Genomic DNA, 25,742 nt, shown 5'->3' with positions numbered 1-25,742 from the left:
TAAATGATGTTCGGGGTGAGAAATAAAATAACACGAGCTGCCAGAGAGATGAGGGCAGAGCAAAGCCCCCGGGGCCCATCCCGCGCTCCCTCAGAGATCCCCTCCACCGAAAGTTGGAAATTGATCTTCGGGCTGGTAGCGCGCCCTAGAAAGTTCCAGCCCGAGCCCCTCAAAGCGCAGAGAAAGGTGAGGGGCTGGGGGGGTTGCCTCTGCCCTCCCCTGGCGAGCGGGTCCTCCTCCTCCTCCGTGCCTGACTTCCTTCCCTCCCAGCCCCTGCAGCCTCCGTGTCCCCGGCTCCTCCCTCCCTCCCCCTCACTGCCTGCCAGACCATGAGCGCTCGGCTAACGGTCTCCTCTGCGGTAAGTGCCTCCGCTCGGGGGCGGGGGCCGGCCCGGGGGGGGGGGCTCTGCCCGGCGTGGAGCGCGGCTGGGGGCGGGGGGGATCCCTGCCGCGCTGGGCGGCGCCGGCGGCTCGGGCTTTCCGGTGGCCGCTTGTTGCTCTCCTCCTTTGCACTTTGCGGGCGAGCTGAGAGCTTGCTCCGGGCGGGGTCCCCTCCTCCCCCTCCCCCCCTCTCCGTGGCTGGACGTGGGGTGCAGGAGGGCTGCAGCTTCCTTGCAGGGGACCTGGGGTCCGAGGCTTCACATGCCTGGAGCAGCAGCAGCGTCAACACCTGTGTTATTGTCTGCAGCGCTGGGCAAGTCAGGAGGCCCCGTTTCTTCTGGGGGGTTTCTGGCGTTTCCTACTATTATTGCATCAGATTGTCTGTCGTTTGTTTTTTTTTAATTGCTGCAAATCATATGGTGCCCTCCTTCCCAGATACAGACAAAATCCATAGTGCTGTCTGTACACAATCCCAACTCTTCCACTAAAGAACAACCCACTAGTTTCCGACAGAAAATCGGTGGTGATTTTCTGACAAGTCGCCAACCTGGTACCCTTTTGAACTTGCTTCGTTTTTTTTTTTATCCTGTGCGAATACGTGGAGGCCCCTGTTGGAGCTGGCCCTGTACCTTTTTTTTTTTTTTTTTTTTTTTAAAGAAAATTACCACTGTCAGAAATAATAGCTCCATGGTCCTAAATCACCTCTTTGGGATGTTGATGGCTCTTTTTTTTTTTTTTAATGCAAGCTGCCACAGTGGACTCTGCAGGCCTTTCTCACAGGAACATAAAACTTGCTGCATGCATGATTGGTGCTTTGCAGATTTCTTCATGCTATGCATCAGTGTTAGATTTCTGGATGCCCAGCATCTCCATTATATTCCCGGAATTTAAAAGCTAGGGTTAAAATAACAAGGTAAACCATTGCTTCTCACACATGGCCTGGTGATCCCCACAGTCATTCTGATTTTCAGGCTAAATTTACACATGGTTAGTCTCCAGTGTCTGAGCAGTTCTCTCATGCATATTCATTGTGGATATCCATAAAACTGGCTATAGGGTCACCAGGTCAGGTTTGGGAAGTCCTCGGTTAAGTATTGCTAGCTTGAATTAAACATGAGGGCTTGCTTAGATTTGCCTGTGCTTCCAGCTTTGCTAAGACTGAAACAAGTTAGATAACATCTTTTTGTGTGGAGACTGATAATTTTGGAGCCGAAGAAATGGCAGTAAGAACTGTGCCATCTGTGGGGAAAGAGTTTACTGAAGGGTTGCTAAGGGGGATGTTGTTGTACTGTGAACATAGGACACGAGACTATGGGCAGGGCTCGAACCTGGTTGTTGTGCCTTTGCTGTTGTTGCATGTTTGTTGGAAAACGAATAAAGAAAATTTAAAGATACCTCAGCTGGATATTTTGTGGCTGATTAGTTAGATAAGGCAGAAGATGGAGCTGTGGCCTGGAGTAGATTTGAATCTTTCTGCATGACAGCCCTCTTGTTGGATGGAGAGAGCTTCTGACAGAGGGGCCAATGTAATAAGACTCACGCTGAAATTGGTGCAAATTTTCTGCATTTTTTTTTTTTTTTAGCACACATGGCAAAAGCAGGCGCGTCTGTGGGTGTAATAAGGGAACAGCATGCATATTAGATGCATGCAAAAAACCGTGTGCAAGTCCAATTTTTTGCCCACTGATACCCACCTAAGCCCCCATGCAGAAAGCCGTGGGAAAAGCCTGCATTACAAGAGGTGCAATTGAAAAAATGTTGCAGACTCGCAAGGGGTATTTCTAACTTAACTGCTGATTACATCAGCTCCGTGTTATTTGAAAATAAATTGTTTCAGCTCCTTCTGGCCCTCTTACTCCATTGCTGGCATTTGTGTGGTTGTGTGTCCGTGCAGCCTTAGCCTCCCCGGGTGCCCGGGGCTGTTTGGCATGGATCAGCCGCTGGGAGAGAGCAGGAGCCAGGATGGGTGATCTCGGGGGGGGGGGGGGGGGGGGGGGGGGGGGGCTACAGACAAGTGCTGACAGCGCCCAGAGCCGCAGCAGTGTTGCCGGGGCCTGCACCAGGACCGAAAGCCACCAAAGTGGTAGAAGCAGTCCTGATCAGTAAGCCCTGGGTACCAGGTGAGGAAAAGGCCGCACAGACCCACAACCTGACATCGGAAAACTCTTCAGGAAATGAAGGGAGTTTAAAGAAGCTCAGCAGAGTTAATGTCAGCAATGGAACACAGTCAACATGGATTTACCCAAGGGAAGTCTTGCCTATCAAATCTGCTTCATTTTTTTGAAGGGGTTAATAAACATGTGGATAAAGGTGAACCGGTGGATGTAGTGTATTTGGATTTTCAGAAGGTGTTTGACAAAGTCCCTCATGAAAGGCTTCTAAGAAAACTAAAAAGTCATGGGATAGGAGGCGATGTCCTTTCGTGGATTACAAACTGGTTAAAAGACAGGAAACAGAGAGTAGGATTAAATGGTCAATTTTCTCAGTGGAAAAGGGTAAACAGTGGAGTTCCTCAGGGATCTGTACTTGGATCGATGCTTTTCAATATATATATAAATGATCTGGAAAGGAATACGACGAGTGAGGTTATCACATTTGCGGATGATACAAAATTATTCAGAGTGGTTAAATCACAAGCAGATTGTGATACATTACAGGAGGACCTTGCAAGACTGGAAGATTGGGTATCCAAATGGCAGATGAAATTTAATGTGGACAAGTGCAAGGTGTTGCATATAGGGAAAAATAACCCTTGCTGTAGTTACACGATATTACGTTCCATATTGGGAACTACCACCCAGGAAAAAGATCTAGGCATCATAGTTGATAATTCTTTAAAATCGTCAGCTCAGTGTGCTGCAGCAGTCAAAAAAGCAAACAGAATGTTAGGAATTATTAGGAAGGGAATGGTTAATAAAACGGAAAATGTCATAATACCTCTATATCGCTCCATGGTGAGACCACACCTTGAATTCTTTGTACAATTCTGGTTTCCGCATCTCAAAAAATATATAGTTGTGATGGAGAAGGTACAGAGAAGGGCAACCAAAATGATAAAGGGGATGGAACAGCTCCCCTATGAGGAAAGGCTGTAGAGGTTAGGGCTGTTCAGCTTAGAGAAGAGACGGCTGAGGGGGGATATGATAGAGGTCTTTAAGATCATGAGAGGTCTTGAACAAGTAGATGTGAATCGGTTATTTACACTTTTGAATAATAGAAGGACTAGGGGTCATTCCATGAAGTTAGCAAGTAGCACATTTAAGACTAATCGGAGAAAATTCTTTTTCACTCAACGCACAATAAAGCTCTGGAATTTGTTGCCAGAGGATGTGGTTAGTGCAGTTAATGTAGCTGGGTTCAAAAAAGGTTTGGATAAGTTCTTGGAGGAGAAGTCCATTAACTGCTATTAATCAAGTTTACCATTACTGCTATTAATTGCATCAGTAGCATGGGATCTTCTTAGTGCTTGGGTAATTGCCAGGTTCTTATGGCCTGGTTTTGGCCTCTGTTGGAAACAGGATGGTAGGGTTGATGCACCCTTGGTCTGACCCAGCATGGCAATTTCTATGTTCTTGTGAGTAACGGGGCCTCCAGACAGGCACTTTCACTTAACTTCTGCCCTGACCCAGACGCTAAGAAAACCCGCACTAACCAATCTCCCCACTAGCACTGCTCCCTGTGTGACCCGTGACTAGATAATTACCTCCTTTATGTGCCATTTGCATGCACTGGCACAAAATCTGCCATGGGTTATTGACAGGTATGTGTGGGTGTTTTTTCTTCACTAAACGCGTTTACTGTGTACATGAGTAAGATTAGTGAGGAAAACCACGCGTAATTACCCGGGCACAGAGTGAGCTGCTAAGAGCTGGACTGCCATGAGAGTTAGACTAGGGGAGGAGGCTTATTAAACCTGAGTAGCATCAAACCCTTGAGAGGGTAGTTGTATTACATCTCAGAAAATAAATTACTAACCTAATAACTGCATAATAATAAAAGCAAAGATGCACAAACAGTCCAGTAGCAGGATGGGGGCTATCCAATCTTTTGCACTGATTGCCCCGTATGCAATTATTGGGGTTGGTACAAAGATACCCTAAGCCATCTTCTCCGTTACACAGTTCTGCACAAGAGGGAATGCCTCTTGCCCCACTCAGCATCCAGCTCTCACTCTCCTTTCACTCTCTGCCAAGTCCTGCACCCCTTCCCTTTTCCTCCTCTCCGCAATGCTCAGCACCAGTGTTCACTCAAATCTTTGAAAGACTGCGTGTGCAAAAAATTCTTTTTCTGCAACTTTTTATAGTCCAGGTTCAGATCTGTGCCCTCTGAACCAGTGTAATGCAAATAATGTTGTGATTTCTTGTGCTCGCTATGTTTTGTTGGGTGCTTGGGGTTCAAGATCTGTGTGCTCAGAGGCAACCATGCTCAGCATCCCTTTTCTTTATCCCCCTCTTAGCATCTCTCTTTCTTCCCTTCCCCATCATCCTTCTCTTTCTCCTTGCTTAGCACCCCAGCATCTCTGCACCAGAATCCTCCCTGCCTCTCTCTCTCTACCCCATACTCACCTGCCCAGCACTCAGCTTCCCCTCTGCCTCCACCCCGTACAACCATTCCCTTCTTGTGGCACTCTGCCTTAAAAGTGGGTAGGTAGAGGGTTTTGCCGTCCTCCCAGATTTTGGCCCCCTAAGTGGCTGCCTAGTTTGCTTAATCGAACTGGCCCTGACAATTATCTGTCTGTTGGGGAGAGGTTGTTTATGCGCAGCCCATGTAATGAGGGCCTAGCTCTCGGAGAATGATTTTGGTTTCTAGAGGCGGACAGAGGAGACATTCAGGGCCATAGTAGTGTGGTCCCAACCCCATTCTCACCCAAGGTGCCTGCCTGTGTGTGTGAACATGGCTTGGTGCCTGCCTAGGGGTCTGTGTGTGTGTGTATGCGAATGAATTGGTGCTTGCCTGGGGTCTGTGTGTGTGTGTGTGTGTGTGATCATGAATTGGTGCCTGCCTGGGGGTCTGTGTGTGTGTGATAATGTATATTTGCATGCCTGGGGGGTGGGGAAGCAGTGTGAGATTGAATGGGAGCTTGCCTGGGTGTTTGTGCGTATGTGAGGGAGCCAGTGAGAGTGACAGGGTGTGTGTGATTATGAGAGAATACGGAGGAGTAAGAGCTTGTGTGTGAATGGTGGGGGGAGAGAGAGGGTCTTAGAGCCTGGGAGTTTTTCAGTGTCTATGAGAGAGAGAGAGAGAGGTTATGGGTGTGTATAAGAGTATGTATGTATGTGTGTGTATGTGACAGTGTATGTGTGAGAGAGAATGGACATGCGAGTATGTGTGTGTGAGAGAGAGAGGATAAAGTTTGTGCACACACACCCCGCCCCAATCCACAACAATTTTAGGGTGACTGGAAATCAAGATATTGAGTATGGATGAATTTTTTTTTTATTCTTATTAATTTAATTGATGAATGTTATTTGATGTGTCTTGTGGTTTGTTTTTTTTTTAGAACATTTAAACATTTTTTGATGTCCTGTTCATCAGCCATTTTGAAATATATTTTTTTTTCCATTTATTCTTTATTCATTTTCAGCTTACATAAACAGCAAAAACATGCATGCCAATGCAAAAATTCATATAATCACAATTAACCAAACTATTAGAATACCTTATATTAACTCTTACATAAAGAAATATTTCTTGATTATACATCCAATTTATAAGGAAATGGGAGATCCAAGATTCCAATTCAAGGCAAGCAAGAAATAATTATAATTAAATCAGAAGGTTACATCAATTTTCCTAATCCCGTGTCAGGTTCAAGTAGCATTATTTAAAGAAGCATGTGAATCAAGAAATCTACGCAAATCTTGCGGGTCAAAATACATATATCTTTGAGTATTTATTTTTAATACGCATTTACTAGGATAAAGGATCACCATATATGCTCCCAGGTTTTTAACTTTCTAGGCCATCTGAAGAAATCTCTTTCTGGGGAGTTGCGTGTCTCTTGTTATGTCCGGGTAAACCCATACTTTTTCACCAAGATAAAGTTTTTCTCTGTTTCGCAAGAATAATCTTACAATGGTGTCTGTCTGAAGAAAACACAAATCTTATACATAGAGATCCCCGAAATTCAATTTGTTCTTCCATGGACTGTTCCAGAAACTCTTAAATTTTCCATATCTTGTGCCTGTATCTCTATATTCTGTTGCCCTTTTTCTGTCTTCTTCCCAGAGTTTATATAGAAAATCTTCTCAATAGGAGGAATAGCATCTGAGGATATTTGCAAATTTTCCAGTAAGAACTTTTTAAATTGTTCCAACAGGGAAATCATTTTTACACATGGAAAATTTAATATTCTCAAATTTTTATACCTGGCTTGGTTCTCTATATTCTCAATTTTTCTTGTATTAATCTTTTCAGCTTGTATTAATCCAGTCTGAACTACCTTAATTTGAGTAACTTGTTCTTGCAGACTTTCTATCTTTTCAGTATGTTGAGTCACCACTGGGTCCAATCTTTGGATTTGGGTCTGTGTAGCTAACAAAATACTGGAATATTCACTATTGAGGTTTTTAATTCTAGTAATACAGTCCAAACATTCTCCAATGTTATTTTTTGCATTTGATCCACAAGTGCAGGAAGAATAACGCTTACCGGACCTTCTTGACGGCGTTCCTGCCTAACATCTAAGGCCGCCATCGCCATGCCTTCCTGCCCCTGTGGCGTTGATGTCAATGGTGAAGCGATGGAGATTTTCACTCCGCTCTCACTCAGCTGTTGCCGCAGAGGGTTTCCGGGAATCGCTGGTACCGGGCCTGCCTCTACAACATTTTCCGCCCCGATAGGGCCTTCTGCTACCAACCTCCACGGGCTGAGCGTTCTGACCCGAAGGCAGGGGTTGTGTATGGCTCGGCGCCACGGGAGCTCCGGGGCTTAAGGTCGTATTCAGGTCCAAAACCACTGGGATTTGCTCCAGCCCGGCGGCTACCGCAGACACATCTCCCGGAGGCATATTCAGCGGCGTGAAGAAGCCTTCTATTACCGTTTGAGACAGGGTGGCAGTCGGGGTTTCAACCCAGACTCTCCCTTTTCTCTTGGTATGAGGCATTTTTTGAAGAAAAACTTCCAGCACAGGAGCGCTTCCTCACCCGACCTTCTTTCAGAACGCCATCTTCGATCTCCCCGAAATATTTGTTCTATCAGTATAGTTTTACTATTATGATTAATGTTATATTTCTTGATTTATTGTTTTATGAGGAATGATGGTGTTTCTATTTTTCCTTTGTTGGCCTGCATACAGATCTGACTTCATGCAGTTTCCAGTTCAGTTTTGTCTGCACATTTTTGTTTATATTTTATTTTATATGTGGTGTCAATCCGTCTGGGTTCTACATGTGTGATCAAAGGGACATAGTCTGCTTGGCATGCAGTTTCTGTGTAGGGATACAGCAGCCTGGTTTACTTTGTTTTCCTAATAGGAGGTGTATTGGTGTTTTAGAACCTGTGTCATATTTGTAGTGTTGTCTTTTCAAAGGTAGGGTTGTTACTGCTTGAGTGGTGGCATTTAGTGCTGTTTTGGTATGGGAGGTTTATTTATTTAAAATATTTCTAGGCCACTTATAGCTAACATATTGTACTAAGCAGATTACAATGTAAACATAAAATACATCATAATAGGTTTATTTTATTATCATTGTTATTCAGTTTGCTCATGGCTTTCTGAGGGCTATGGCCACATTAAATGTATTTTACAGTAGGTCTAATAACAAATGTCTTTTTTGCAGAGTTTTCTGGTTGGCACCAGTGCATGTAAAATAATATACATATTGCTGAGATATTTTTACTTTGGAAGACTATAAATATCTTTTTTCATGTACAATCTGTTATTATAAATGCATAGTTTTTTTAATTGTGTGTGGTGCGGGTTAGAGTGTAAAGTTCACCTAATGCACCTGATACACTTGCACCGACCTGGAGAGAGAGTGACACACTGACCTCCTCTCCCCCCCACACACTATTCACCCATTTCCCACTTCTCAGGGGGAAAATGCTGCGGAAATGTGGGAGGCAGGTTGTAGTGTTCCTGGGAGCGTAGCTGGGTCGCCGGCTTCTAAGAAATATCATCAGTGATGCACTGTCAGCCATGTCTTTGGGAATTCTGACCCTTCCTTTCCCCCTTCTGTAGCATTTTCAGTCACCGGAAGGGCCAGACTCCAAGGGGACGCTCTGCCCCCATGACCCTCTCTATGATTTGACCTGTACTTTGCCTTTGGGGTGAGTGGGGGGGGGGGGGGCACCATCTCATCCCTCGCCCCAGGCGGCAGATTGCCTTGAGCCGCCCCTGATGCCGGAGGTAGGCTGAGCTCTGGAGTCTCAATACTTAGATGAGACGATGGTGCAGGGAGGTGGATTTCAGATTCAGAAGGAACTGGGGGAATTTTGGGGAAGAGGGAGTCCTTTTTGATAGGATGTAACCTGACTGCTGGTGCTAAGCTTAACAGGAATGGACCCTGGCTGCTGGTACTAACCACTGAAAACGAGTCACTTAGGAGCACATACAGGCTGATACAGTACAGTGCGCTCCGACGGAGCGCACTGTTAGCCTGCTATTGGACGCACGTTTTCCCTTACCCCTTATTCAGTAAGGGGCAGAAAACGCGCGTCCAACCCGCCGAACCTAATAGCGCCCTCAACATGCAAATGCATGTTGATGGCCCTCTTAGGTATTCATGTGCGATTCAGAAAGTAAAATGTGCAGCCAAGCCGCACATTTTACTTTCAGAAATTAGCGCCTACCCTCCCGCGGACTTTACTGAATTGGCCTGATAGTTTGCTGTAAGGTATTTTTACAGGATGTGTTAAAACAGGAAAATTAGAGGATGTTGAAAAAGCTGAGGTAACTCAGTTGGATTTAAATGACGAGCAGATAAATAAGAATAATTCCAAATTACCTGATCCAGCTGCTAATAATAAGCAGGTTGAGAGTGGGAATAAAAAGAATGTCTCTGCCATTGTCAGAAGTCCAAAAAATAAGATCAGAGAGTTAGAATGCATGCCACTAGTTAAAGGTATAGACCATGGACAGGTAAACTCTGGCCCTCGAGTGTTGCAAACAGCTCTGGTTACAGCTCTGGTTTTCGGGATATCCATAATGAAAATGCATGAGATACATTTGCATGCACTATCTGCATTGTATGAATACATATCTCATGCATATTCATCATAGACATCCTGAATACCAGACCTGTTTGTGGCCACTTGAGGACATAGCAGATTATTTTGGAGACCCGGTGGAAAGAGGAAAATCAATGGGACAGTGTGACACAGAGCACAAAATAGGTCAAAATGCCAGATGAGATTGAACTGGCAGTGGAGTGGCACTGTATATTTAAAGCAGGGGTAGGCAACTCCGGTCCTCGGGTGCTGCAAACAGATTGGGTTTTCGGGATATATGCAATGAATATGCATGAGATATATTTGCATACAATAGAGGCAGTATGTGCAAATCTCTCTCATGCATATGCACTGTGGATAATCTGAAAACCCAACCCGTTTGCAGCACTCAATGACTGGCGTTGCCTACACCTAGTAGCATAGAGTCAAGTATGATAAAATTCTTCTGGAAACAAACTGCACTCTAGGGACAGAAATTCCATATGTGATGGGGGAAGAGTATAGGAGAGGAGTTGTATTACACTTCACCTGACCAGGATGATGAAACAGCCTTTGAAATGCTAACCGAGATTAATTACCAGAGATGCTAAACAGAGGGGACTAGAACTGCAAACACAGTTTCCCCAATAACAGGGCCTGTTGGGGTTCCTCAGTGCTTTATAGAGCAGCTGGTCCTGGAATCAGTGGGGGTGGGGGGCGTTCCTTAATATCCGGGACTCCCTGGAATCAGTGGGGGTGGGGGGGCGTTCCTTAATATCCGGGACTCCCTGGAATCGTAGGGGTAACAGTGGTGGAGCCATTTGGCAGTAATGATCATAATTAATCAAATCATTCATAATCAGTGGCGAGAGAATTATAAATACAACTACTGCAGGACCTAATAAGGAAAATAGGAAAGAACTTATTGACAAATGAGATCTAAAACATGAATAAGGCAGGTCAAAGGAGAATTTGAGGAGAAACTTACTAGTAAGACATAAATGAATAATAGAAACGTTTTGTAGTACAACAGAAGCAAGACGTCTGCAAGGGAGTCAGTTGGACCATGAGATGACCAGGGGGTAAAAGGGATTCTTGGAGAGCATAAGGTCATAGCAGATTCAACAAGCTTTTAAGCTGAACCCAGAAAAAAATGAGGTGTTTGGGGGAGCCAAGACAGGTTTCATTTTTTTCCAGTTCAATATTGTCTTGGAATGGGTAATTTTCCGTGTTACTGGTCATGTTCATAGCTTTGGTATTAAATTAGACTCATTTGCTGCCCAGATTTCAGCTGTGGCAAAGTCTACGTTTTATCACTTTGGCTACCCAATTACTTCAGATCCCTGTTTAATACCTCTGCCTTAGCCACTGCTTTTCAGGCATTTGTAATTGCACTTCTTGGCTATTGTAATCCTGTTTACATTGACCTTCCAAATAAGCTTGTTTGGCATCTTCGGTTCATTCAGAATGCTGCAGCCCAATTTCTGATAGGTGCTAGGAAGTTTGCCAAAGTTAACAAACTGTTGAAAACTCTTCATTGCCTATCTGTGCAATACCATCTTCGATTTAGTTTTGTCAAATTAGTTGTTCTCTTAGCTAATTATTGACTTGCTGGAAAGCATCGATTGATTGCTATAACAATTTAGCCATCTCTGTAAACTAGTGCTACAAATAATAGTTTTATCAGTCACCTTGCACTATATTATCGTCCAGTCTGTCCCTGGCTCCTGCTCATGTGCATACTGGTGCTTCATTCCAGTTAACGTGCCTTACTAGAGGCAGAATTGATCCTGTCTTATTTAGAATGCCTCTTTCTCCATGGGTGGCAGCACAAAATGCCTTTCCAATGGAAGAGTTAGTGGAGAATTGAAACCTGAGTGTAAACTAAGCCCTAGATGTTACTATACCACAGGTGTTGATAAATTAAGTTCCAAAAAATTTGGCTGGTGTACAGGTGAACCACATTCTTTATAAAGATCAGTTCAATTTCTAGAAAGAAGTTGATTAGCCAGTGGAGATTCTTCTGTTAAAAAAATAGAGTTGGAGCTTTGATGCAAACCATTACTTTCAGAGACCTTGAAAGTTTAAAAAAAAAAAAAATTACTACCGCGGACAGATTACATTAGCCAATAACAATGTTCATGAACTATTTTTTGTACTAGAAAGGCTATTTGGCTGAGAGGTTGCACCTATCAGAAAGTATAGTAGTTTGCCTAATTGTGAGCTCTTTGCTTACTATTTCCAGTGCAAAGGGTTTGAGCTGCAGGCTAGTCTGATTCCTTTGGATGGCAAAAGCTTCTCTGTTAATGAGGAGCTTATGATGGTTACTTCTGTAGTAGGTTCAGATATTCATTCTTTGGAAGTTTTTGAGGAAATTTCTCAGAACATGTGTACATTGTCAGGAGTGAGGCCTACTACTTGTATTTCAGACTCTTGTCCTTCAATAATGATGAAAGATTTCTCTGAGGAGGTTTTGTAACATCTGCTGACTTGGTAAATGTTTCTCTAGGGTTGGATGCTTACCCCTTGGGCTTAAGAATTCAGTTATTCCAATTTAAAAATAAATTGTTTTAGATAAGAACTATCACCCAGTAGCCAATAATTCATTAGATTATTGAGAAACTGGTGACTAATTAAATGACTTCATTTTTAGAGGACCCTGATGGTCTATCCGTCTTTGAAGTTGGTTTCGAAAGGTCATAGCATCGAGACCATTCATGTCTCATTGCATGATGACTTCTTTTATGTTGGATAGATCAGGGCAATCAAGTAGTTGTGGCTGTGCTGCTAGATCTTTCATCAGCTTTTGAGCTAGTTGACCATTGGACAAATTGTTGCGACCGTCACTGCCCGATGTCTCCACTACACCCACCTTAACGCTTTGGCGACTCCCTCTAAGCCTGTTGGAAGTTTGGCTGCCGCGGCGTTCTCTTGCCGTCCTCCTCCAGCGTCCCCGGATCGGCTAGATGCTGCACACCGCCATGTTTCCCCGGAGCCTAGGGGCGTGCACGTGGCACGGCCCCAACCGAAGTAACAGCAGTGGCTCGAACCTCAGGGGTGTCCCTCTGAGGTGACGTCATCCGCACCAGATATAGTAAGGAGTTAGCAAGGGGTTACACTACCTAAGCTACTTTGCCTCCTCGGACTTACCAGGGGTACCTGCTCCTCGGGGGCCTTGCTTTCTCTTTTTCTTTTCAGATCGCAGTCTGGAACCGGTACTCGCACCTCGAGGGTCTTCGTTCCTGGACTTGCTACTGAATACCACTTCTGCCTGGAAGTCATCGCTGCCTACTATATCAGTGAGTTACCTTCTCTCTCTCAGAGCGTTCCCTGGAACCAGGTACTCGCTCCTCGAGGGCCTACTTCTTTCCAGCTCCTGGGCTGCTTCCAAGGAACTATTGTGTGAGTGTTACCATCAAGAGTTCTGTTCCTGAACTCTGCATACCCTGCCCACTCACTATGTCCAGTTTCTCTACAGCTCAGCTATCCAGGATCACTGTTCCAGTATCTGAGGGACTACAGCCCAGCCGGGCGTTCCAGCTCACTGCTGCCACCTCTGGTTCCATATACTGTCTAATAAAAGAATTAGTGTGTGTCTTTCTCCATACTCTGAGCCTGACCGGTGGTACCTCTTGTGATCTTCCCCCAGGGCGTGGTCATCTGCTACCGGCCCAAGGATCCACCCATAACTACCTCAAACACTAACACAGATGTCATCTTATGTGCCTGAAGAGCTTGGAGTTACAGTAGAGTGACTTAATTTCTGGCAGATCGTACAGCACTTTTTAAAGCGAAGGATATAACTTCAGCTCCCAGGAATCTGACATGCACGTTACCTCAGGGTCGTCTTTATACCTACTTTAATTTAACATCTTTGTTAAGCCTTTGGGACCTCTACACGTGCTGGACCTAAAAGGTTGTATGTATGCTGCTGATGTCCAGTTGTTGGACCCCTTGAAGCCAAATCAAGATGACATTGTTGCAAAACTCAAGCCAAATGTGAGAGCTATTGGTGATTGGTTTCATCAAAATAAACTTGTTTTGCATACATGAAAGCTATAGATTCTAAAAGTAGGAGGAAATGGCTCTATTTTTTATCTGCCTTGGCCAGTAAAGTTTACGAAGTTGCACAGGCAACTCCTGTGGTTTAAATCGCTTGGATTTCCAGTAAACAGTGGTTTCACCTTGGAAATGCAAATGAAGGCAGTGAGAAAGCTTTGTCTTTTTTTTTTTTATTATTTTTATCTTGATTGACATCACTTTCGAACAGTGGCTCTGTTGGTGGTAGTTTCGCTTCTTGACTGCTTTAACAGCCTGGACGTGGAACTCCCTCAGAGACTCATGAGCAGGCTGCAGGTAGTACAAAACGCTGCAGACAGATTAATTTTTGGCTGCTCAAGATGTGTAACTGCCCCTCCATTATTACATTCTCGTCACTGGCTATCCATGGTCATTTGAAGATCCTGCGTTTGATCTTTCGTTCAGTTAGAGATTCCGGTCCGGTATGCCTCGATCTGATCAAAGTGCACCTGCAGATTCCAGCAAGTAAAGAGGTTGGCAGAGCTTGTCTTTGAGTTTATTCTGTTTTAGTCATTGGTCTCTTTGGAATAAACTTCTGGAAGCTTTGAAGCAAGAATCTCTTTCTTGGCTTTCAGAAAACATCTTAAGGCATATTTATTTCCCTGGTACTGGGATCTGTTATAGTGGACTCTGGCTTAGGCTGGATTTCTGGCTTCTGTATAAAAACTTGGAGATATGTTTTATTGTGGTTTTAAATGTTTATTTTTTAAATTGTACACTGCAGCATTTTTTCTAAATGTTGTACACCACCTTGAGTGACTTTTCGAAAGCTGGGGAAGCAGTTTATAAATAAACATAAGAGTTTTTAGTACTTACTTTCAAAGGATTTAAGGGTAATGTATTATCTTATTTATGCATTTATTTCTAGTTTCAAACTTTTTATTTGCATTTCAAGACCCGTAACATGCAGTCCTACAAAAAAATCGCCCAAAAGATGTGCTCATCACTAGGCAATATACAACAGGTCTTAAGATACATCTTTTCATATTTCCAGCAGCAACATATATTCTCCTCCACCCATCCCACTCTTTTTATCAGAGAGAACAAAACATAATATGATAAAATGTTATGCCCCTAACAGTAAAAATTCCATCTCCTACTTCTTTGCTATGTTGGCATATCATTCAAAATTAAACTTGAGCTTTAGGTGATAAAGATTGTAAATAAGCATCCCATCTCTTCAGGAAATCATGCCTTTATTTCCATGTATTTATTTTGATTTAGCCCACAGCTTTTTATTGGTAGATCAAGGTATGTTACGTTCAGATACTGTAGTTATTTCTCTGTCCCCAAAGGTACTGCAGTCTAAGGGCATTTTTCCCACAGACTGGTAAGTTTATTCATGACCTACCCAAGGTCACAAGAAAGGCCAGTGGGAGAAGTGGGATTTGAACCCTAGCTTCACTGATTCTCAACCCACTGCTCTAACCACTAGGCCACTTCTCAGCTTATTTCAGTGACCATTTCAAATCTTGTACATCGACTTTTTTTTCTTTTTTTTTATATTCTCTGCATCACAAGCTCTGTTGGAGTCCTCTTCATGAAACAAATTAAGTTTGCAAGTATCGGAATCTAACATTTTCTGGAGTGGCACCCAAATTATGGAACTCGTGCACCATTGGCATATGTTTGACTGGGAATTTGTGAACCTTTCAAATATTACTTAAATCCTAGCTTTTTAGGCGGGCATTGATTGCGATGTTCCTGAACAGTGCTATCTGACTTTTCATTGATCCTGATGATGGTTGATTGATCTCTTTCCCTGGACAGCCTGTGTATTTGTTGACGATTTACCTCCAGTGGAGCTAAATTCATTTGGGCCCAGTATTCAAAGATATCTGGCTATCTAAGTTTTCAATGAAGTGACTGTGGCGGTGCCCTGAAGAATCGGCGTTGCTTTTCTGTTTTGTACCTCTGCTTAGAGAGAAGAGATGGCAGCCACTGCAGTTTCCTTGCACTAGATCTCTGCATTAGCGGTCGTTTGGAAGAAAATGTCAGCCTGAAAAGTTTGCATGGAAGAACTCATCTTCCTTTGCTGATGGGACAGGTGGTCTCAGAAAAGAACTGTATCCTGCTAGGTCTCCAAAATCTGGAGGAAAGGCATTCGAAAAAGTAGTGAAGACGTGCAGGGGATCAGGAATCTATCACACTAAAATGGCTTTTGACTCTGATTTTCAAATGGACTTATAGAAATGACGGCAGAAAAGGACCAAATGATCCCTCCCCCCTCCCAGTCTGCCCAGCAAGCTTATGCCAGTATCTGCTGCACTGTGCATGAGGTATTTACCCTCATGCTTAAAAGTCAGGGCCCTCGGATGCTGGTACAACAGAATCTCTTTTTGCAGGGAGGGTCCTTTTTCACCCAGTCAACATTTTATTTGCAAATGAAAAAAAACCCCCCAAACAATATGTGGACCACTGTCTGAGAATAAAATATGATAAAGAAAGCCAATAACGTAACCGGGCATTGACACCTTTTGGCTGGGCAAACAAGCTACAAGCTTTTGGGACTACTTAGCCCTTTCCTTGGGCATGTTGGCATGGTTCATTTTCTTTAAAGGGCATTTTATTTTGGGCTACCATTTTCATCCCTTTACTTTTCTCTAGCAGTTCAATTCCCCTTTAAACCCAAGTCACTTGGGCTGGCCCAGTGATAGTGCAGTGCAGGTTTGGGCTGGCGATGCTGTGGAATCAGCATACATGGCCCCGTGGGGAGAGGGCATTCCAGTCATCGTGCAACCGTGACACCATGATTGCCGTGTTCCAGAAGGAGCCCCAGTGCCATAGCACCCAGCTGAGAAATGGCCCGCAATCCTGAGCAAATGCTTTCTTCCTTTCCCCCCACCTCCTCTAAAACAACCCTACAAGTCATGGCTAGCTAGCTATAGGTTGGGTCTTCTATAGATGAAAATAAATCAATGAAGTAAACACTTTAATAAGTTTTTCCTGTACCTGCATAGAGCGCTCTGTATCTCAGGTCTCTGCCAGATGGTGACCTGGAGTCACCTGGCTTGTTTCTTGGTGACTTCATCTTGTTTCCTGTGGTAGTTGCTCGTTAGTGCTGCACCAGTGGGTTCATGGTATATGATGATGCAAGATGATGACAGCCTACCTTGATTGACAATGGTTTGAGATTCACAAGGTCTAGTGCTAGGATGTGCTTAAAAAAAGGTAATTTATTAATTGTAAAATATGGAAGATCTAAACCCAGCTCAAAAATGCTTAAATTTTAAGGCTGAATTAAAAATAAGAAAATAAATGCAAGAAAAAAGCAAAACTGGTATGAAAATGAGAGCACAAGAAGATGTGCCTCTAAGAGCTCAAATCCGACACGACTCTCTAAAAGAAGCATTTCATTTGTGAATAGTTTGCTTCTGTGTTGAGCTGATGCTTTTGTAACTGTTTTACCCCGGAATGACTTTTCTCTTGAAGAAGCTATGCAAACGACACTTTACATTGAAACATTTTTGCATCTTCTCTTTTAGAGTATCTGCAGTTTGAAAAATGATTTTCTTTTGGTGTGATATGAAAGAGATTGGAAGGAGCCGGAGCCAGCCGTGCTGTTGTGGTAAGTGGAGAAACGCATGGCAATAGAGGTTTCAGCCCAATGAGCATGCTGTGAGGTTACCTGCTGCTGGAGAAATATACCTTGCCTCCCAGTGCTGGTAAAGGCCAGCAGAAGTTGTCTAGTTCGGATGGTGGTGGAGTTTTGCTATCCCATTATGAAAGTAGAACTTCTTTGTATTTATACTGTAACCACATGAGCAACACAGCTGGCCAACCAAATTCAACACGTTTTCCATTTTTAAGACTTTATGCTAAATTTTCAAGTACAATCCACCTGGCAGAGAACAAGTCATTTTGGGCCTCTTGTATTAAAGGCTTTTTTTCCATTTTGTGTCCATGAGAAGATGCTTATTCTACAGGCCCCTTAAATGTTGAGCCTTTGACTATTCTGTCTCACTTCTGTTCAGTACGTGATCCCTTAACGTCTCATAATGGTTCATATTAGCACATCAAATCTCGATGAGCCCCATTGTGATGCTAGCTTTTCAAAATCAACATATTAATATTAATTTTTTATTTATTCTGAGCTTTGTGAAAATAATGGAGCACCTTTAAGAGGTTTCCAAGTCTAACGTTGTATGTCAGTAGTAGTAGTAGTAGTAGTAGTACAAGCCATTGACTCGACAGCATCTTTTGGTCTTGCTGCACATGTTGGCTGTAGGTTTATAATTCAAGGGATGCTATATGAGCAAGAGTGCAAGCAGAATCTTGCTGTATCAATGGACATATTCTGAAATGAGTAACCTATGTAACTAGTGACATGTCTATGAAACTAATATTAGTGATGACGGCAGAAAAGGACCAAATGGTCTATTCAATCTGTCCAGGAAGTTTCTTATGGTAGTAACTGCCACTCCGTGCAGATTACCCCCCATGTTTCTCTTAAGAGTAGTAGCTGCCGCTCTGTGCAGTTATCCCCAATCCTTATGATAGCCTACAAAATATTACTGCTAGTAACATTTTTACTGAGTGATGAGCTGCCTTGACATTTCAGACAGTGCTGCTTGATGTGCTGTGCATATGGGTTTGGCATTAGACGCAGTCCTGCTCTTTTTCCCTTAAGTCTGCATATCAGTACCCCGGACCGTAAAAGTCAGGGTCCCTATTGATTGTCATTTGAATCCAATTCTGTTCCCCCTCCCCATCCTGTTCAGGTGGTGAGACGAGTAAAAGCTGCCACTCCATGCTTATCAATACCCCAGACCATGAAAGTTGGGGCTCTTGTTGATTTGCTTGAATCCATTCCCCTTTTCCCCCCTGCCATCGAAGTGGAGAGCAATGTTGCAGTTTCATCAAAAAGCATCAAGGCTTATGGTTAAGGGTAGTAATCTCCCTGCCTTCTGTTAAGGGTAGTAACCACCGCACCAGCAAGTTACCCCCATGCACCCTTTTCTTCATTCCCATCCTCTAGCCTTTAGGGATCCACAGTTTTTATCCCACGCCCCTTTGAATTCTTAGACTGTTTTCGTCTTCACTCCCTCCTCCAGAAGGGCATTCCAGGCACCTGCCATCCTATCCATGAAAAAATATTTTCTGACATTGGTTCTGAGTCTGTCCCCCTGGAGTTTCATATTGTGACCCCTTCTTCTACTGATTTTTTCCCAATGGCAAAGGCTGGAAGTATGTGCATCGTTAATATGTCAGGATACAGACCTTCAGATACCTATCTCCCCTGCACGTCCTCTCCTCCAGGGTAAACATATTTAGATCCTTCAGCCTCTTCTTGTAGGTTTTCTGACACAGACCCCCACCATTTTGGCTGCTCTTCTTTGGACCGCTTCCTTCCTGTTTCTGTCTTTTTTTGAGATACAGTCTCCAGAACTGAACATGTTACTTCAGGTGAAGCCTCAGCAAGGATCTGATCATTTCTCGTTTCCTGCTAGTTATGCAGCCCAACATCTTTCTGGCTTTAGCTATCACCTTGTCACATTGCTTCGCTGGCTTCAGATTGCCAGACACAATCACCCCAAAGTCTCTCTCTCAGTCCGGGCACATCAGTCTTTCACCCCCCATCACAAACAGCTCTTTTGGCTTTCCGCACCCCAGGTGCACGACTCTTCAAAAATGGCACTGAATCGCAGCTGAAAAATCTTTGACTACTCTTCAAGTTTTCATATAGAAACATAGAAATGACGGCAGAAGAAGACCAAACGGCCCATCCAGTCTGACCAGCAAGTTTCGCACTTTTTGTTTCTCTTACTTATCTGTTACTCTTGGCTCTTAGTAATCTTTTGGTTCTATTTCCCTTCCACCCCTACCATTAATGTAGAGAGCAGTGTTGGAACTGCATCTAAGTGAAATATCTAGCTTAATTAGTTAGGGGTAGTAACCGCCGCAATAAGCAAGCTACACCCATGCTTATTTGTTTACCCAGACTATGTAATTCAGTCCTTGTTGGTTGTTGTCTGTATATAGATCTACTTTTCTTCATTCCCCCTGCCGTTGAAGCAGAGTGTTATGCTGGATATGCATTGAAAGTGAAGTATCAGACTTTCTCCCCTGCCGTTGAAGCAGAGAGCTATGCTGGATATGCGTGAAGTATCAGTCTTTCTCCCCTGCCGTTGAAGCAGAGAGTTATGCTGGATATGCATTGAAAGTGAAGTATCAGGCTTATTTGGTTTGGGGTAGTATCTGCCATAACAAGCAAGCTACTCCCTGCTTTTTTGTGAATGCAAATCCTTTTTTCCACATTTCCTCTTGCCGTTGAAGCTTAGAGCAATGTTGGAGTCGCATTAACCGTGTGTATGTTAATTAAATAAGAGTATTATCTCCAGGTAGTATCCGTCATTCCCGCGAGCCACCCACTCTTCATTCATGTCCTCTAGACTTTATGGATCCACAGTGTTTATCCTACGCCCTTTGAAGTCCTTCACAGTTCTGGTCTTCATCACTTCCTCCGGAAGGGCATTCCAGGCATCCACCACCCTCTCCGAGAAGAAATACTTCCTGACATTGGTTCTGAGTCTTCCTCTCTGGAGCTTCAAATCGTGACCCCTGGTTCTGCTGATTTTTTTCTGACGGAAAAGGTTTGTTGTTGTCTTTGGATCATTAAAACCTTGCAAGTATCTGAAAGTCTGTATCATATCACCTCTGCTCCTCCTTTCCTCCAGGGTGTACATATTTAGATTCTTCAATCTCTCCTCATAAGTCATTCGATGAAGACCTTCCACCTTTTTGATCGCCCTTCTCTGGACTGCCTCCATCTTGTCTCTGTCTCTTTGGAGATACGGTCTCCAGAACTGAACACAGTACTCCAGATGAGGCCTCACCAAGGTCCTGTACAAGGGGATAATTACTTCCCTTTTCTTACTCTATATTCCTCTCTCTATGCAGCCCAGCATTTTTCTGGCTTTAGCTATCGCCTTGTCATGTTGTTTCACCGACTTCAGATCATTAGACACTATCACCCCAAGGTCTCTCTGCTGCTCCGTGCACATCAGCCTTTCTCCCCCCATCGAATACAGTTCATTCTGATTTCCACTCCCCATATTCATGACTCTGCACTTCTTGGCATTGAATCTCAGCTGCCATATCTTCGACCACTCTTCCAGCTTCCTTAAATCCTGTCTCATTCTCTCCACTCCTTCTGGCGTGTCCACTCTGTTGCAGATCTTAGTGTCATCCGCAAAAAGACAAACCTTACCTTCTATCCCGTCCGCAATGTCGCTCACAAAGATATTGAACAGGACCGGTCCCAACACCGATCCTTGACGTACACCGCTTAAAACCGCTCTCTCTTCAGAGAGAGTTCCATTTACCATCACACATTGTCTTCTGTCCGTCAACCAGTTTGCAATCCAGGCTACCACCTCGGCACTCACTCCTAAGCTTCTCATTTTATTCACCAGTCTCCTGTGCGGGACTGTATCAAAAGCTTTGCTGAAATCCAAGTAGATGACATCGAGTGCTCTTCCTTGATCCAATTCCTCTTAAATCACTTTTCAGTCTCTCTACTCCTTCATCCGCAAAACGGCAAACTTTTCCTTCTAACCCCGTCTCAATGATTCACTTCCTGTTGGATGGATTGAATAATAAAATCAAATCTGCCATTGTAAAAATGAAAACTGATTGTCATTTTAGTGCTCCAGAGAGAACGATTCTCCTTTGTCCTTTTGAAGCCGCAGTTCAGTCTTGACCTGACTCAGAAGCAGCTTGGCTGAAGTGCTTCCTCTGGTGGGAAAAGCCTTCCAAGGAGAAAACTCTTAAATGGAAACTTATTTGCTTTGGGCTTGGTGCTCCGTTCTTCCCAACGCTGCTCCAGCCTCTGAGCTGGGTGCATGGAGGAGCCCATGCTGCTAGACCCCGCCCCACCCCCAGTAGAAGGTCAGAAAAGAGAACGTGGCACCTGCACCTGGGCCTCACATTCACAGAGAAAAATATCTTTGAACTGGAAGGGTATTTTCAGCTTGGTAGGATGCATGGCTGTATTTTATTGCTGGACCCACCGAAGACCAGGCCCGGATTTAGGCATAGGCAGTTGCCTTGGGGGCCAAATATCTAGGCCAAAGAGCAGCCTGCTTCTGTTTTCCTTAGGGCCACGTGCCAGCACCGCATCAGAGCGGTCCTGCCATGGCGCTCTGCCTGTTGGTGCCAAACTTTAAATTGGCCCTGCTGAGGAAAGCATTTTTTTTTTCCTGCTCCATTATGTAGAAGTGCTGCCTTGAGGACAAGGTTACTAGTACTGGAAATATCTCTCTGATTGTTTCTCTTCTTGCCCGATTAGAGCAAGAAACTTTTATAATGTGAGCAAAATGTCTGGTCTTGGTGCTGGCCCCATTGTGTAGACTGGAAATTCATGCGTGTATTCGAATGGAACTGAACCCCGCGTGCCAAATGTACTAAAGGTAATAATATAGAAAAAACCTTAGTGGATAGTACGAAAAGATAAACTACAATAAACACATATTCACCAAAAATAACACACAGATAATATTTTTCTATGGGACCATCATATAAAGCCCAATTGTTAGTATCTTTTAGAGCATTAAATGTGCTCCATCGATAACTCGGGGGTACGGTTTTAATCATTGGTCCAGTTTTTTAAAGGTTTTTTTAAGCATTTCACACACACAAATTATTTTAAAAAATGCACTACTTCCATTAATCAAGGAAATAAATTCATGCCCAACACGGTGCCATGTTTCGCAAAGCTGCTGCTTCAGGGGCTGGAATCAGTATGTTTCAGAATCCAAAAATCTCTTTTTTTTTCTTTTCAGTTCCGTAATTATTTTTTTAAATTGACATGGCTGCTCGTTTCTTCAGAAGGCATTTTTACCCGCTGAGTTTGTGGCGGGTAAAAATGCCTTCTGAAGAAACGAGCAGCCGTGTCAATTTAAAAAAATAATTTGGATTCTGAAATAATAATTTGGATTCTGAAACATATTTGCAACAACATTTGTTGCAACTTATTTGGTTAAGGTCAGGGTCATGGGTACAAGTATAATTGAAAAGTGACCTCCCAGCTGTGTATAATGTTGTATTTGTGTATTGGAATCTGTCTATGATTAGGGACCTTCATTTTTATTTTTTCCTGGGAATTTATCAGGGTTTATTATGGCCAGAGAAAATCTTTGGAAAATGTGACTCATTTTTCTGAGTAAATATCGGAGTTTATTTTGGTAGACCGAAGCCAGGACAATAAAACAATATTAAGCAGATTTTCTCATTCACCCACTCAGCAGAATCCCTTTCTCTCCCCACGCCCCTGCGAATCTCCCTCTCCGCCCCCACCCATTGCAACAGTGGGTGGCTCCAGGCTTCTTCTCTCCCCTCCCCCTTTGCAGCCTGCGCTCTGCGGTACTGCACTTCTGCTGGTTGTGCGAGTGCCAGGGAGCCTGCTGGGAGATGCTTCTGGTGGGCATGGCCCACCTGAAATGCTGCATTGGCGGCATCAAGCAGCAGGCACTTTGCTTGAGGGGAGGGGAAGGCTGGTGCTCGTTCTCCAGTGCCACATCAGTGTCACTGGTTGGGGGGGGGGGGGGAGGCACTTGAAATGCTACAGGTGCTTTGAGCCACACCGGCTTCCATCAGTTGCTAGAGATCTTGAGGCACTGAATCCGCAGCTCTGGAGCTGCTCTTTAATCAGTCTAAAATGAGGGTGAAAATCGGTTTCAACTGAAAATGAAGGACCCTATCCATGATGCAAGGATGACAAACTGTACTGCGTTTCTATTGCAAGATAGGAGTCCGTGCAGGAATGAGGAGCACTCCCTCGGTGCTTTGTGAGTGTGTCAGCAGCAGATGGGAAGCTGAAAGCAAATCAACTTCTGTGATCCTTCTTACTTCTTACATTTGATTTTGGAATGAATGCACTTTTTTTGTATTGTAACCTTTCCCCCTTGATGGGACAGTTTTCACTAAATCTCCAAGCAGAACTTCAGCAAAGTTTCTCTTTTAAAACTGGCTAAAGGTACCCATGTATAAATGCCCTTGTGTGCTTTGTCGCTGTGTAGCTTATTGAAATATGCCCCTTTTCTGTCACCAGTGGTCTCTGCTGCCTCATCCCTGACTGGGCGGCTCAGGCAGTTCTTGTAGGCCCCAGGGCATATCCTCATCACTTTGGTTGGCTGGTAGGGGCTGGCACTGTAGAGAGAACCATTTTTTCCTTATCTCCCCAGAACTTAGCTTGCCACCTCACCTCCACAGCATGCCCAGGCCTGACCAGACCCATCAGAAAGGGGGATCTGAACAAAGGCCAGCCTCATGAAGGCAAGCTTTAGAAGCCTCTGTGCTTGTAAAGGATGGCGGTGGGATCAGCCCCGATTGACTGATGTAACAAGTCTCTCTGCAGGAGGGACAGAGTTCAGGGTGTGAATCATATCCTTGGGACTTGCTTTTTGATAAGCAGCAAAATAAATGCTCATGCACTTGACTGAAATGCTCATGTTATGTATATTTTATTTGTTTGCTCCGGACACAATTCGTGTATGTGCTTGGCTAAACAATGTGTGTGTAAGTGCACAAACAGTTGAGATTATTACCCAACTCGGCCTATTGCTTCAGCACGCACGCTGCTGTCTTTTGAGCACAGAGTCCTAAGGCAAAAATGCACCAAAAGACTTCTTCTGTTTTGTGTCTTGGGGAAAAAGCCGAGTATGGCTGCCTCTTTGTGTGACACTCTTTGGTTTTTTTGTTTTCATTTGTTTTTAGTGCAGCATCTGAACTTATCCTTAATAGAAATGATTGGTGGGCAGAAATATCAAAAAATGTTAGAAAAATGGATGAGAACATGGGGGTGCTGTTAGTATTAAGTCCTTGTGTTTTGTGTCTCTGTGTGTAACCATATCAAGGATCTAAATAGTAAATGTCTCAATTGAATTGTTAAAGTATTGACTGAAACGTACCAGTTAAGACATCTAAAAAGAGAAGGACACAGTGGCTCAGCGGATTGGCTCTAGCTCCCTAAACCTATTGTAGGCATTTTGGTAAGTTAGGGACCATTTTCAGTAAATGGGGATCCTTAATTCCATCATCTCATTTGAGACCAACAGAACCCTGGTTGGCTGGAGAGTATTCAAAGATAAAATAGGCCGTGGAATCTGTAGCTTGGTGCCATATTGCTGGTGCACTGAATTAAAGTTTGTTCATCTTATAAGTGCCAGGAATTTGGCTTCCTTCAATGGCAGTAAATTAAGAAAGTATTTAACAGGTCTCTCTTAATGTCTTATGCATTGATCACTTGCTGTATCGTGCCTTGGGCTTCTAGGAAGCGTCTCATAAATCCAGTAAATCAATAAATCTAACCGTGGCCTGTAGTTCTTAATTCAAACATTAATGAAGTAATCTAAAAATCAAGCTGTACCTAAACTTGGCAAATTCAAAAGTGACTTAGTTCATAATGATTCCCAAGGAATGTATAGTACCCTGATCCTGCGCGATAGACAAGATCAGAATAATTTTCGTGCATATTCGTTGTGACTTCATGTACTGTCTCCATTGCGGGCAAAACTATCTGATGCATATTCCTCGTAGATATCCAAAAACCAGACTGTTTGGGTCGTCCCTGAGTTGGGTTGGGAATCATTGCTGTAGACTAGCAATTGAACAAAATAACGCTTCTTATTAAGAAGGTTTTTCTCTGCATCTGTGCTCAAGGAATTCTGACCCTTGCTGAGAGCAGTAGGCTGGTGGGGAAAATCCATAGTGGGAGTGAGAGAGGGGTAGTCGGGCACGTGCTTCCTGGGAGAAAATAGCTGTTTAGTGAAACAATTTTTGTTCTTCGGAAAGGGCATATAATGACTTCTTATTCTAGCTGACCTTTGTGTTGCGTAGGTTGACGTTTCTTGTTTGAAGGGGGTTGCAGAATGTCAGAAGCGACTTAGTTTTGCAGTTACGATGATTAAACGATAGTCAAATTCTTCAGTTCAGCAGTGATCTCAAGTTTGAATATGCGGGGGCAGGCATTTAAGGGGCCTTCACCCGTGTTTTCTTCAAGTTCCAGATCCGTTTTCTCTCGTGCATCATCTGGCTGTAAGTAAACAGTGCATTAAGTGTTTTGAAATTAATTGTCTTGCTGTCTCTCGGCCCCAGGGTGATGGCGTTTTCCCTTGGCTGTTTTCTAGGCA

At 43.8% G+C, this 25,742-nt stretch overlaps 1 protein-coding gene across 1 annotated transcript in view; it reads left to right on the top strand.

The window, feature by feature from the left end:
* Nucleotides 1-237: 237 nt before the first annotated feature.
* LOC115074739 (probable phospholipid-transporting ATPase IM) overlaps nt 238-25,742 on the top strand; it is a 126,248-nt gene continuing 100,743 nt past the window's right edge. The window contains exons 1-2 of the mRNA XM_029574501.1: nt 238-359; nt 17,097-17,179. The gene's annotated coding sequence lies outside the window, so the exon portion shown is untranslated. The remainder of the gene's footprint in view (nt 360-17,096; nt 17,180-25,742) is intronic.

This window comes from Rhinatrema bivittatum, chromosome 13, assembly GCF_901001135.1.
Source record: "Rhinatrema bivittatum chromosome 13, aRhiBiv1.1, whole genome shotgun sequence".
Taxonomy (NCBI): domain Eukaryota; kingdom Metazoa; phylum Chordata; class Amphibia; order Gymnophiona; family Rhinatrematidae; genus Rhinatrema; species Rhinatrema bivittatum.
The sequence above is the reverse complement of the archived record's forward strand: the minus strand, read 5'-3'. Positions and strand labels throughout refer to the sequence as shown.